The 12549-nt window shown below is 41.5% G+C and overlaps 1 long non-coding RNA gene across 1 annotated transcript; it reads left to right on the top strand.

Annotated features, from left to right (window-relative positions):
• The first annotated feature begins 11575 nt into the window (after window positions 1-11575).
• On the top strand, window positions 11576-12549 carry LOC115278420. Its single transcript, XR_003902878.1, has 2 exons — window positions 11576-11701; window positions 11882-12549. It is a non-coding gene; the product is annotated as an uncharacterized LOC115278420 (long non-coding RNA).

Below are 12549 nucleotides of genomic sequence, written 5' to 3'. Positions count from 1 at the left end.
AAACAGATAGACAAACACACAGGGAACAGAAGCATGCAAAAGCACAGACAAATCAAACAAACAAACAAATTAAAAGGAGGAAAGGAAGAAACGAAAAGGGAGAGGAAAGAGAAGAAAAGAAGAGAAGAAAAAAATAAAGGGGGGCAGAGACAACAAAGGACAATGAACAGTCTAAAAGTGTATAAGAAGTCAAGGGGAGAGATATGAATAAGGAAGAATATATTCAGGGATCTTTGAGGTTGTCTTCTTTCTGGAGTATTTTCTCCTTCCACTCTTGCAGATGAGAGTAATGTCTTTCTCAGTTCGATAGATGGGGTGGACCAAGTTTATAGAGCTCCCTTCCTCTCTGCCATCTTGGCTCCCTCTTGCTAGAACTATTCAACCTCCATTTAATCATGAAGATATAACTGGTTTGGGATATTTCTCCCCATTCCAGGCATAAACAAAAATGATGTGCTAATGAGTCATGCAGGCAAGGGAACGTGTTGCGATGTCCTAAGTCCAAGGGCTGGAGTGAGTCCCTGTCCTGGTGCTACTGTTACTCTTAGCTCAGCTGGAGCAAGCAGCAATTGCAAGCCTATTTATTTTTGAAAGAGAGAGAGAAAGAGTGCATGTGAGTAGAGGAGGAGCAGAGAGAGAGGAAGACAGAAGATTACAAGTGGGCTCCACAGTGACAAAAGAGAGCCCAATGCGATGCTCAAACTTAGGGACTGTGAGATGGTGACCTGAGTTGAAGTCATATGCTTACCCGACTGAGCCACCAAGGTGCCCCTCACCTGTGTACTTTTTAAGCCATTCTGATGCCTGAACTTTACTATGTATCAGTTAAATCAATAACTCTGGTGGGGAGGCACAGACATCAGAATCATCATTACAATACACGAGTCCAAGGGAGAAATCCTCCTTAGAATTTGTGTAAGGAATTTATCAAGTTTACAGTAAACATGTAATGAAGACATGAGGAGGAATCCAATGGCACTTAAAAATATAGAACTTTGCATAAAAGAGCCATATGCTCTCAAATGGCATACTAAGAAGAGATGAACATAGCCCCTATACTAGTCAGATTCGGATGTTCTCACGGTATAAGAAATAGTTAACTCAGGACCTGGGCTTAGTTTGGGAAACCATGGGCCCAAGTTTATGGGATGCTAGTGCCTGGCAGCTGAGAAATATTGCTAGATAGAGGACCACAAAACTGTTCAGTCAGGAAGAAGGTTCTCTGTGGTCCTTATCCGTTTCTGATAAAGCAGTAAAGGGATTTAAAGGGATTATAGACAGATTGCCAATTTCATGTAATTGAAGTAATTCATGTATCCACAGGATAAAAGAATTTCCATACAAACCATGTGCTAGGACATGTGATTCAAGGTGAATTATGAAGTCTTCATGACATTTCCAGTCACCTACACTTTTTGATCCCTGTGTAATATACCACTGTAAGCAGTACAAGGTTATCATGAATAAGCATAGTTGGCATGTTGAATAAGGAAGGCTCACAGAAAATAATTAGAAAGTCATTTACTTTTGTCTCTCATAGACCTTGTCAATTTGTTTACTCCTCTATTCACTTGTTAACTCATTCATTAGGTAAATATTTATTGAATGCTAACTGTGTGTTAGGCATTATGCTAGGACCTGGGGATATGGTAGTAAATCAAATACACAAAAATTCTTGCATTTGTGGAGCCTACAAGCTAGTGGCTGAGAAAAGCAATAACACACTTTAGTCGGCACAAAGAGAAAAGAGAAAGCTGGGAAAAGGGATGTAAAATGTCAGCACTTTTTGGCAGCGTAGCCGGATAAGGTTTCCCTGAGGGATGTCTTTTGGTTAAAGACCCAAAAGAGACAAAGACACTAGCTCCAGACACCTGGTGGAGAGGCATCCCAGGTGGGAAGAACACCAGGTGCAAAGGCTCTGAGGTAGGGCTTGTACTGTCATGAGGGCGCAGAAGCAATCCCTAGAATAGCTGTTGTTTCAGGTCGGCCCTTTCTCTCATAACACATTCATGTGGTGTTCTTAAGAGTTATCCCCAGCTTCTCTGATGTGGGAAATACACCTTGCCTAAGTTGCTTCTGGTTCTTTCCTTAAGCCCTAGGAATCTCATGGTTAACCCTGACTGATACCACTACAGCTTTGTGGGCAGTTGGTGATGATGTCATGTTAGCAGATCACTCATCTGTGAATTTCTGGACTAGATTTTCCAGGCATCAGTTAGACATCACCCCAGTGAGTCCGTGAACTCTTTGCACAAACATATTAAGCTGCTGGAGGTCTTATGAAAGCACCTTGCCCTGGGATTGAGATAAAAGCCAGATACCTTCCATACCTTCCTTTTGATGGAAAGACAAGAAACTTTGGGGTTCTCTTAATCACCCCATTTCTTTCTTGGCCTCTTCAAGTTATTTTTAGCTGAAGATAGCAATTGGCAAAGGATCACACAATGGTTGGTGGTCTCAAACTTTATTTTTTAAAAAAATTTAATGTTTTTATTTATTTTTGAAAGAGAGAGAGAATGACGGACCATGAGTAGGGGACAGGCACAGAGAGAGAGAGAGGAGACACAGAATCTGAAGCAGGCTCCAGGCTCTAAGATATCAGCAGAGAGCTTGACTTGGGGCTTGACCCCACAAACTGTGAGATTATGACCTGAGCTGAAGTTGGACATTTAACCGATGGAGCCATCCAGGTGCCCCTCAAACCTCATTTTATAGTATGACATATATTTGATGGGGAGGTGCTCCGCTGAAACTGAGATTAAGTAGTGCCAGCTCATGGTACAAAAATATGTTTTGGGGTCTGCAAATGAGGGGTGATGACCAGTACCCAGCCAACTACTATATGCACATAGCCCCTTCCATCTTCTGTGGCAATTTCCTCTGCCACTCTTTTGGCACTTAACATATACTGCTTTCAGTTATTTATTTTTAGTTAATATTTAATTATAAAGCCACACTTTAATAAATTATCCATATAAGTGTTTAAAATATTACACATACAGTCCAATCAATGTGCATCAATGTGCAATATATGAAAGTTGATTATTATTTTTATATAAACTTCTGTTATTTAATTTCTTTATTCATATGTCCTTCATCTCCAACTGATGTTCTAGTCCCTGAGCTCACCAATCATATCCTTTGTGAATATCCAATAATTCTGGAACATTGTAGGTGCTTCATAATTGCTTGGTGATGAGGAGGACGTGCTTTCTGGGTATATAAACATTATAACTAAATAGATGTGGGAGTTGAAATCATACATCAATGCCATCATCTTACTGAATTCTCTTATATGGAAAGATAGGTATACAAAACACATAAAAAGTTTATTATTTCTCTATGCTATTTTGACCCTATAGTTGCTTGCTTCTTAGATAATTCCTTGCGATTTGCTGGCATGGACTTCAGTCCTGGTTTTCAGCTGTTGTAGAAAAGTCAAACTTTGAGACTGCTTTGAGAAAGTATTTTTTACTTTTATTTATTCACTCATGTATCTTTCATTAAAACATGTTGTTGTTTCTGGTTTAATATCTGACATGTAGAGAGCCTGGAATTTGTCACTCCCATTTCTACAACAAGAAAAGAGCTAGACCACACTGAAAACCAATAGCATTTCTTGTGCTCATCAGAGAGCTGAGGTTACAAAGAAACCTCCCCCTTGAAAGCTAGAGAGAAGCACAACTTTGGGGTGAGAACTGTTGACTTACCCCCAAAGCTGCTAGAGCCATGAACTACCAAGAACATTCACATAGAAATCTTTTTTTTCCTTATTTTTATTTATTTATTTATTTATTTATTTATTTATTTATTTATTTATTTTATAATAGTTTATTGTCAAATAGAATCTTGATGAATTGCTGAAGGCTGAGTGTAGACTAGCCTGAGAGTAAAAAATTCCTAGGGACTTTAGTCTTGGAGGACTCCACACTTTTGTGAGCTTTACCTCCATGGTCTGCAGCAGATTTTCATGATGATCTGCAGAAGATTTGCTCATGGCTTTGGCATGGGGAGAGGAAGAATAATCACTGTGACATACACCAAGAGATTTCTCCATGACAAAAGTCTATACTTTGGAGGGAAAGACTTGATCCCAGCACTTAATCCCAGTCAAGGAAGGGTATTCTTCCCACTCTGGCACCCTGTCGACTTCTTGTTTCACCTAAGCGGGTGAGGAATATAATCAATATGTGTCAGAGCTTCAAGCAATACATTGAGGGTGCTGCATCGAGGGGAGGGAGAAAAGATCAGTGGAAAAAAGTTATCCCACTGGAAAGCCACTAGTGAAGGTCATAGCCCCAACACAAACAGAAACACTTACACTTGGTTCTAAGATTATAGAATGCTCCCTTTTCCCACTCCTAGCCACCACACCAACTGGACTCCAGTATAATAACAGTGGTCTGCAGCTGGAAAAGCCAGAAGATGCTCTGAAGAGGAATTTCTAGGAAAATGCTAGGTTTCCCTGGAAGAGAGAACTAAACAAGGACATTAGAGGAATTTGAATCTCTGGCACTTATGGCTACAGAAAACACTAAGCGCAGTCTAACTCCCAGCCAGATTAATATAGATCTTTACACAGAAGCCTTATCAACTTCAATTCCTATCCGATATGTTCTGCTTTCCATAAAATATTACAGGGCATGCCAAAAAGCCAGTGATAACACAGCTTGAGGAGACAGGGCAGTTATGAGAACCGGATTTAGATAGGACACAGATGTTAAAATTATCAGACAGAAAATTTATTATTTTATTTTATTTTAAAGGTTATTTATTTATTTTGAGAGAGAGAAAGCACAAGTGAGGGAGAGGTAGAGAGAGAAAGAGAGGGAGAGAGAGAATTCCAAGCGACTCCATGCTGTCAGTGTGGGCCTGATGCAGGGCTTGATCTCACAAACTGTGACTTCATGACCAAAGCTGAAACCAAGAGTCTGATGCTTACGCAACTGAGCCACCCAAGTGCCTCTGGACAGGGAATTTAAATAGCTGTGATTACTATGTTAAGGGCACCAATGGAAAAAGTAAACAATATACAAGAAAAGATGAGTAATATAAGCAAAGAGATGGACATGCTGAGACAGAATCAAAAGGAAATGTCATAAATCAAAAATACCATAAGCTAAATAAGAAATGCCTTCAGTGTGTTCATCAGAAGACTCAACACAACTTAAGGAAGAATCGTGAGCAGGAGGAAAATGAAACACAAACAGAAAAAAGAAGGGGGAGGGGAACCAAACGGACTATCCATGAACTGAGACAAATTAAGAAGGTGTAAAATACCAAGGAGAAGAATAAGAGAACAAAGCAGAAAAAATAGTTGCAGTGATAATGGCTGAGAACTTTCCAAAATTAATGGTAGACAGAAAACCACAGACCCAGGCGGTTCAGAGAAGAACATCAGTATTTGCAAAAAATCTACACCTTGGCCTACCACTCAAATTTTAGGAAATCAAAGACAAAGAAAATCCTGAAAGAAGTGAGAGGGAAAAATGCATCTTATGTACACAGGAAGAAGGATAACAACACAGTGGACTTCTTATCCAAAGCCACACAAGAAAAAGTGTGGAATACAATATTGAAGGTGTTTAAAGACACAGACCCTCCACCTAGAACTCTGCATCCAGCAAAAGTGTCCTTCAAAAGTAAGGGAGAAATAAAGACCTTCTCGGATAAACACAAACTGAAGGAATTTATCACCAGCCAGTCTGCCCTGAAAGAAATGTTAAAAGAAGTTCTTTAGCAGAAGGAAAATGATATAGGTCAGAAACATGAAGCTATATAAAGAAAAGAGGAATATCAGAGAAGGAGTAAATGAAGCACCTGTCCTTGACTGAATAGGACCACATCTGTCTCATCCTGGCATAACAAGTCCACATCTACATCTGTGAATGATGAGTCTATTTTGAAAGGAGACAGACTATTCTTGCACTCTTGCAGTTGAGTAAAAACATTACATAATGAATTTTGTTTCTCCTAGGCTTCTACAGAGTGAATTGAAAGCTCAGAACAGGTAAAAAAAAAAAAAAAAAAAAACCAAATATTAAATTTGCAATACAGGAAAGCTTTTAATCTTACCTATATCTGCATAGGTATGTTGCATATGTAAATGCATGCTTAAGTGACTTAAGATGTGGGTAGTAAAGGGTAAGTAAAAAAAGATACAATTTAGAAAAGAAAATGCTTAGTAACCTCTTTGATAAAAAAAAAAAAACTTCTTTAACAATATTGCCAAGCATTACAGTTAAAAAAAAAAACCCATTCTACACAGCAATCTTTTAAGGAGAACAAAATCTTAGGTAGAAATTTGGCATAGTTTTAGGGCACAGTTTTGGAGATGTTTCCGTGCGCTAGGTGATGGAGCTACCAAGCTGAGTAAGACACGATACAGATGAGAAGCTAATTCTATGGAGGCGTCACTTGGTATCTCAGACAGGTTAAGTTACAGCTTACTCCACTCCTTGCTGAACTGCTAAAGCGTATAATTAAAGGCTTCTTGACAACAGGGCCAAATCATTTTTCTAGATAGTTCTACTCTTGACTCAATGCTGAACACATCATAGGTGTACAACGAATGTTTATAAATGGAAGTTTACAGGGTCAGCAAAATACTACCTGCTAGACAAATCTGGCATGTCTCGTGTTTGGAAGTCTTTCAGGTTGAGGACGGTTTGTATATTTTTAAGGGATTGTAAAACATACACCCACACATACACTACTATGTGATGGAGACCATATGTGGCTGCAAAGCCTGAAATATTTGCTATCCTGCCTTTTACAGAAAATATCTGCTATCCCTTGCTTTATGAGGACATCTAGGTCCTCCTGAAATTTGTCTTGGAGTAAGGTTTCTTCTTGCATCACAATATGGCCCTAAAGGCTTCTGCCCTAAAGGCTTGCCAAAGCCTTCCTTAGCTTTCAGTTTTTGCTTCGACCCAGTAATAAATGGTTGGCACACTCAGTTTCGGTTATAGGTCACTTATAATGACCCATTTAACTTGTTTGCTTAACTTCTGCTTGAATTGTCAGAAAGGCTGTGTCATTCTCTTTGGCTTCCCGGCAACCCCTTCACCAAACAGTTGGAGGAAAAAGGTAAGTGCCAACCACATGTGGCACCAATGTCCATGAGGGTCCTCCTCATGTAGATTTCCTTGACTACTTTCTCATCTTACTGCTTTTTGTATATATTTTTGTTGCCTTTTTAGCAGTGCACACTCCTGTTCTCTCCAGTCAAGTATTGAACATGAATGTTCCCATCAGCAACAGCTGTAGCTCAGTGGCCATGGATACCAACAACCTCAACAAGAGAGGTGTTCATAAAGTAGGTCAGAGAAAGCCCATAGCGCCTGCAATACTGTAGACTTAAAACCAAGATATCAATTTAAATGAGTTCTATGAAAAGTAAAAACACACTAAGCACATGCGGTTACCGTATGCAACTCCCCTCACATGTGTTTGAACTAAACTGTATCAATGATCTTCCAGAGCACAGAAGATTTCTTCTCTATCTCCCACCTCTCGTTTCACCACATGCTCAATAAATATTGATTACATGAGGAGAAGGGAAGAGCGTTGGCAAGATCTAGGAGCTCTTGTAAAGTGTGACACCATTAAGTGCCAAATCTGATTAATTCAGTGTAAGTGCAGCTACGGCAAGAGGTATCTGCTTGTCAGTCCAAACACAACCAATTCATAAAGAAAGTCAGTCATTTTGCATCCTCAAACCAGAACTCTGTAACAAAGGCCCCGAATATATAAGTGATGAATATGTAAACTTGAACTCTTCAGTATAGTTTTTGGGGGCAGGGAGGGATCCTTTGCACATTTGAGCGTATCCCTGCATTTTCATGTGTCCCCAGAGCTTAGCCAATTCAGGGGCTATGTAAGTAACTACTAAGTCTTTCCAGGACTTGCTATTTAGTTCACTTTTATTGTTTGTTTTCCTCTGAAGCCAAGGTCAGACTTGTTACACGTGCACCTACCACCTAATACAGGAAAAGACAGAGATCAGCAGAGCCTTGGTCTTGATGTCGCAGGCACTCCATCAAAGCAGCGGGGATGCCAGACCTTCCCTTTCTCCCGGGGACTTTGGAGCTGTTGGTTGAGTTTCTGTGAATCGGAGCACACTACTAGCTCTGTGTTTCACTTGGAGCTCTTATTTTTCAGGCCATCTATTAACTTTTTGCTCAGCCTCTTCCCAAATGCTCTCCTACTCCGCTGAACAATGTCTTGCTGAAGATAAAAGACATAGATGTGGTGTGAAAAAAGGAGGAAACTTGGTTCCTCCCCCAACTCCCGGCAATGGCTTTATTTATGGGTTTCAGATGGTGACAGGGATGTTTATATGAACCTTACCCAAGCTGCCTGAGCCTCCGGGGTCTGCAAAGATCAGGCTGCAAATTTCATGAGCACAGACATTTTTTTTTCAGGAGTTGGGGGTAGGGGTGAGGGTGACTAAGATTTCCTGTACTTCCTGTTTTAGAGCTGCTGGAAATGAGACAGAAACTGTATTTCAGGATTTCAGTACCTGGCCCCAGCTGGAGTCTGCACACACAGATGTGCACAGAGGAGGGACACGTGTGCGCATCTGCTCACACACAGGCGAGCACCGACAGAGGGATACTCACCAAAATTGTATTTAAAACATGCACGCAGTATTTTCCTTTTCAAAAAAAAAAAACGGGCTTGAATTCCAAAACATTTCATAATGGCCTTTCAAAGTTTCAAAACCAAACAGAACAACAATCTGATCTAGGGGAGAATGGTTACTTCCTTCTTATTTTCTGTAGATGGGCCTGATAGCGCTGGAGAGAAAAGAGAGGCAGAAACAAAGAAAGGAACACCGAATGCGCAAATGTAACTCATTAAAGGGGGAGCAGCGCTGCAGAGCAGGACACTTTCAACACGTTGCATCTCTGTCCACCTCCTCTTCCCGCATCCTGGAATCAATTGCTTGCAGGGGGATTTAGAGCCTCCCCCACTGCAGTGTGGCGGGCACCCCTCCCGTGGGCCAAGAAGAGAATGACAGCATTATCACTGGATCACTGGGGGACACTGCTCCCCTAAATTCAATATATGCATAGAGTTCAGGGAGGAGCCCAGGAAGGTTTTCAAAGAATCAGGTCAGAGGCAGATGCAAAACCACAAACTAAGTGATGTGTCAGATTAACCTTCAAGTCGCTTGGTTGTCAAAGATGGGCTGTGATGATGTGACTTTGCCACCACGCAGGTTATTGCCCATGTAGAGCAGCACCCCTAGACATGTGTGTCCTCATAAGGACTGGCCTTTGTGCACACGATGAGCCAGTAGGTCATTATCGTGCGGTGCAAGCAGGAGGGGCCCGTGGAAGACTGAGCAGGCATGCTTGAAAGGGAGAGTCAGAATTTCCAGTAACCACTTTCCGTTGGCAGAGCTCTGATTGGAACCATGTGACAATTTTAGGCGATGTACCATAGGCGGCCAATTTATTACATATGGCAATATGATTAATGGTATCAAATGCCTTTTTTTGGTAACATCCAAGAACACTCTACCAGCCAACTGCTTGGAGTCCAAGGCAGTGAAAATCTGTTCCATGAATTTAAAGTCAGGCAGATGAGGTTAAATGAGAGAGGGCTAGACGCCAAGGCAATGATTACAAAGTAAGTTGTTTCAAAAAAAGCAGAATGTTTTAAAGCTGTTCTTGAACAAATCCCATCCAGGCCCCACCTACCCCAACCTATTTTTTTTTTTTTTAATTTCCCTCCCCACCCCACCCCCCTGCCCTCCGTTCTTGATGTGAAAGCCCTAATAGCTCCAGTCTGCAAGACATTTCTGAAGCCAGCTTGTCTTCCACATGCCCAGAAGCCCTTCCAGACGTGGGTGAATCGGCGCAGACCACTGACTAGATCTGTCCTTGGAATCCTGTGGCGGGCCGGCTGTGGGAGAGGCAGCAGAGACCAGCAGAAGGGGTGTTGGGGGAGATGGTTCCCATGGGAGGGAGAAAGGGCCCAGCCTCCTCACAGTCCCTTTAGAGATTGGGAGTCTTTTCTTCTCTCTCCTCTCCGGGAGTAAGTAGGGTTTCCCAGGACTTGGAACATTATTGTGAATGACCGGGAAAAGCTGTTACACACAAGACAGGCTTTGCCAAGGAAGTGAACTCTGAGGAAGGTTACTTATCTTGGAATTTGAGGAATTAAGATGAAGAGAGGAGTGGGCTTTCCAGAGGCAGAATCTCCAGATGTGACTTGTTCTCCAAAGTGTCTCCGCACAACACACAGTAGACACTTACTATATATTGGTTAAGGAAAGGAGTGTTTGCTAGTGGACGCGAGCCTGTATTGTCCTGGTTGTAAGTCATTAGCTGACTCTGCAGAGGATTTTCCAAAAAGACCAACACATTTTGACTGAGGGCCCACCAGGCACTGGGCACCCTGGTAGACGGTATCATTTGTAATCTATACCGTTTATGTTTATGGGCTACAAATTGGTCATTTGTGGTTGATTCTGATGGAGAAAATTGATCCCTAACCCTGTGGTTTGTGGGTTAATATTTTCCTTTTTTATTTAGGGATTAAATCTGTTGCTCAGGGCTCAGCTTTCAATCTTTCAGTTCGGTATTTTAGACCTACTCTGAGGATCCTAGATTCTGTCCCTGCCAAAGCCATTCTCCTGCAAAAAAAAAAAAAAAAAAAAAAAGAAAGAAAGAAAATGAAAAGCGTGGGTAAATAATGAAAATATGTGGAGGTCAGGTTACTCTAAGGCAGGCAGAAGAGTAAAGATGGGTTCCAAAGGAGGCAAAAACGCCCTGAGAGTGAGGATGGGCCACAACATTGGGCAACGAGACAATTGCACTGTGACGCCACCCTTGGGGATTGAGTTGTAGCCTGAAATTCAGATGATTGTCTCAGCTTACCTGCTCTGTTGAAGTTTTTCAGCCCATTCCAGCATACCGCGTGAGGGCTGAATGAGAGAGAGGTTGACCATGTTCTAGTAAATTTCTCCATGCACACCCCTGTCTGTTCATTGAAAATGATATAAAAACCAAGATGTAAGATCAACTGAACCCTCCACCCCCATATTTAAAACAAATCCCAGGCAATTAATTCTCCCCTCTGATGCATGATTACTTCTCCCAAGTGAATCATGCTCACTTTTAAATAAAAATTTACTTGTACTGCATCTTCTTTGAAGGCCAAAATAGAACAGTCTACAGAACTGCTAGAATTAACAAATCAGTCTGTCAGTTATGCTGGGCAGTGGGTTGTTTTTCTTTGTGGTTCTTTACTGCAATGTGGAAGTAGGCAACCTTATGTGTTGTATTAGTTTCCGAATGCTGCTGTAACAACACATTTGGTGGCTCAAGATAAACAAGTCTATTACCTTACAGTTCTTGAGGCCAAACGTCCAATATGGGTTTCATTTGACTGAGGTGTTGACAGGGCCGCCTTCCCTTTGGAGGCTCTAGGGGAGAATCCATTCCTTGCCTCTTCTTGTTTCCAGAGGCTGCCCACATTCTGTGGCCAGTGGTCTCTTCCTCCATTTTTAAAGCCATCTCCAAATCTCTCTCTGCTTCTTTTGTCAGGTCTCTTCTGACTGACCTCCTGTTTCCCTCTTCTAAGGACCCTTGTGATTTCCTAAGGCCTGCCCAGATAACCCAGGAGAATATCTGCATCTCCGAATCTTCACTTTAATCACATCTGCAGAGGTTTTTCACCAAGTAAGGTAACATATTCACAGCTTCTGGGGATTAGCACATGGAAATCATTGGGTGGGCATTATGCTGCCTACCACAGCTATCATGATGCAGTAAAAAAGAGAAAAAATATCCAGAAAAGCACATAACTAGGTTATGGAGAGAAATGAAGAAACAATCAGCAAATCTCTGCTCTGCATTTCTTCTAGCGCTGCCTGCTTCATTCACAACTTAATTTTGAGTAAGGCCCGTGGAAGAACAAGCACAGTATTAACTGAGTGCCTGTTCTATGTCAAGGTGACACTTACTAATGCTCACTTATGGTAGGTGTTATTGCTAGCTCACCTGGACTGATGGCAAATGGAAGCCTGAGAAGTCGAGTCACTTGCTCAACATGGCACAGGCAGTAAGTAACAGAACAAACCAAGACTTGGATCCTTGTCTCTGTGATTCTGCCATCCCCATACTTAACTGTGGCATTTCCTGCCTCTTGTCTAACAAAGGGAAGAGAAAAGCTAACTCAGGATAGAAGGGGAAGGTTGTGAGATAATCGACCTGTTTTCCTACCTCTTAAATGAGCCCTGTGGAAGCCCTGCCTGGTATTCTTGTGTTCATCGTTGTTCACCCTTTCTTTGCTTTCTCCTGCTCCTCACTAACTGAATCCTTAGTTGAGGCCTACATGGGCCTAAATACCTATCTATGAGTTTTCTTGAGCTTAATTCTTATTTCCCTGTGTCCTAGAAACAGGAGAGAATCTAGCTACCCAGTGACTAATGGCTATGCCATCAGTGACTCTTATTGATGTTGTTGTTATTTTAATAACTCTGAAGCCAAACCAACAGGATTTCCCAGTTAATAAAAGCCTAGTTGAGAACTA

This window comes from Suricata suricatta, chromosome 14 (assembly GCF_006229205.1).
Source record: "Suricata suricatta isolate VVHF042 chromosome 14, meerkat_22Aug2017_6uvM2_HiC, whole genome shotgun sequence".
Lineage (NCBI taxonomy): Eukaryota > Metazoa > Chordata > Mammalia > Carnivora > Herpestidae > Suricata > Suricata suricatta.
The sequence above is the reverse complement of the archived record's forward strand: the minus strand, read 5'-3'. Positions and strand labels throughout refer to the sequence as shown.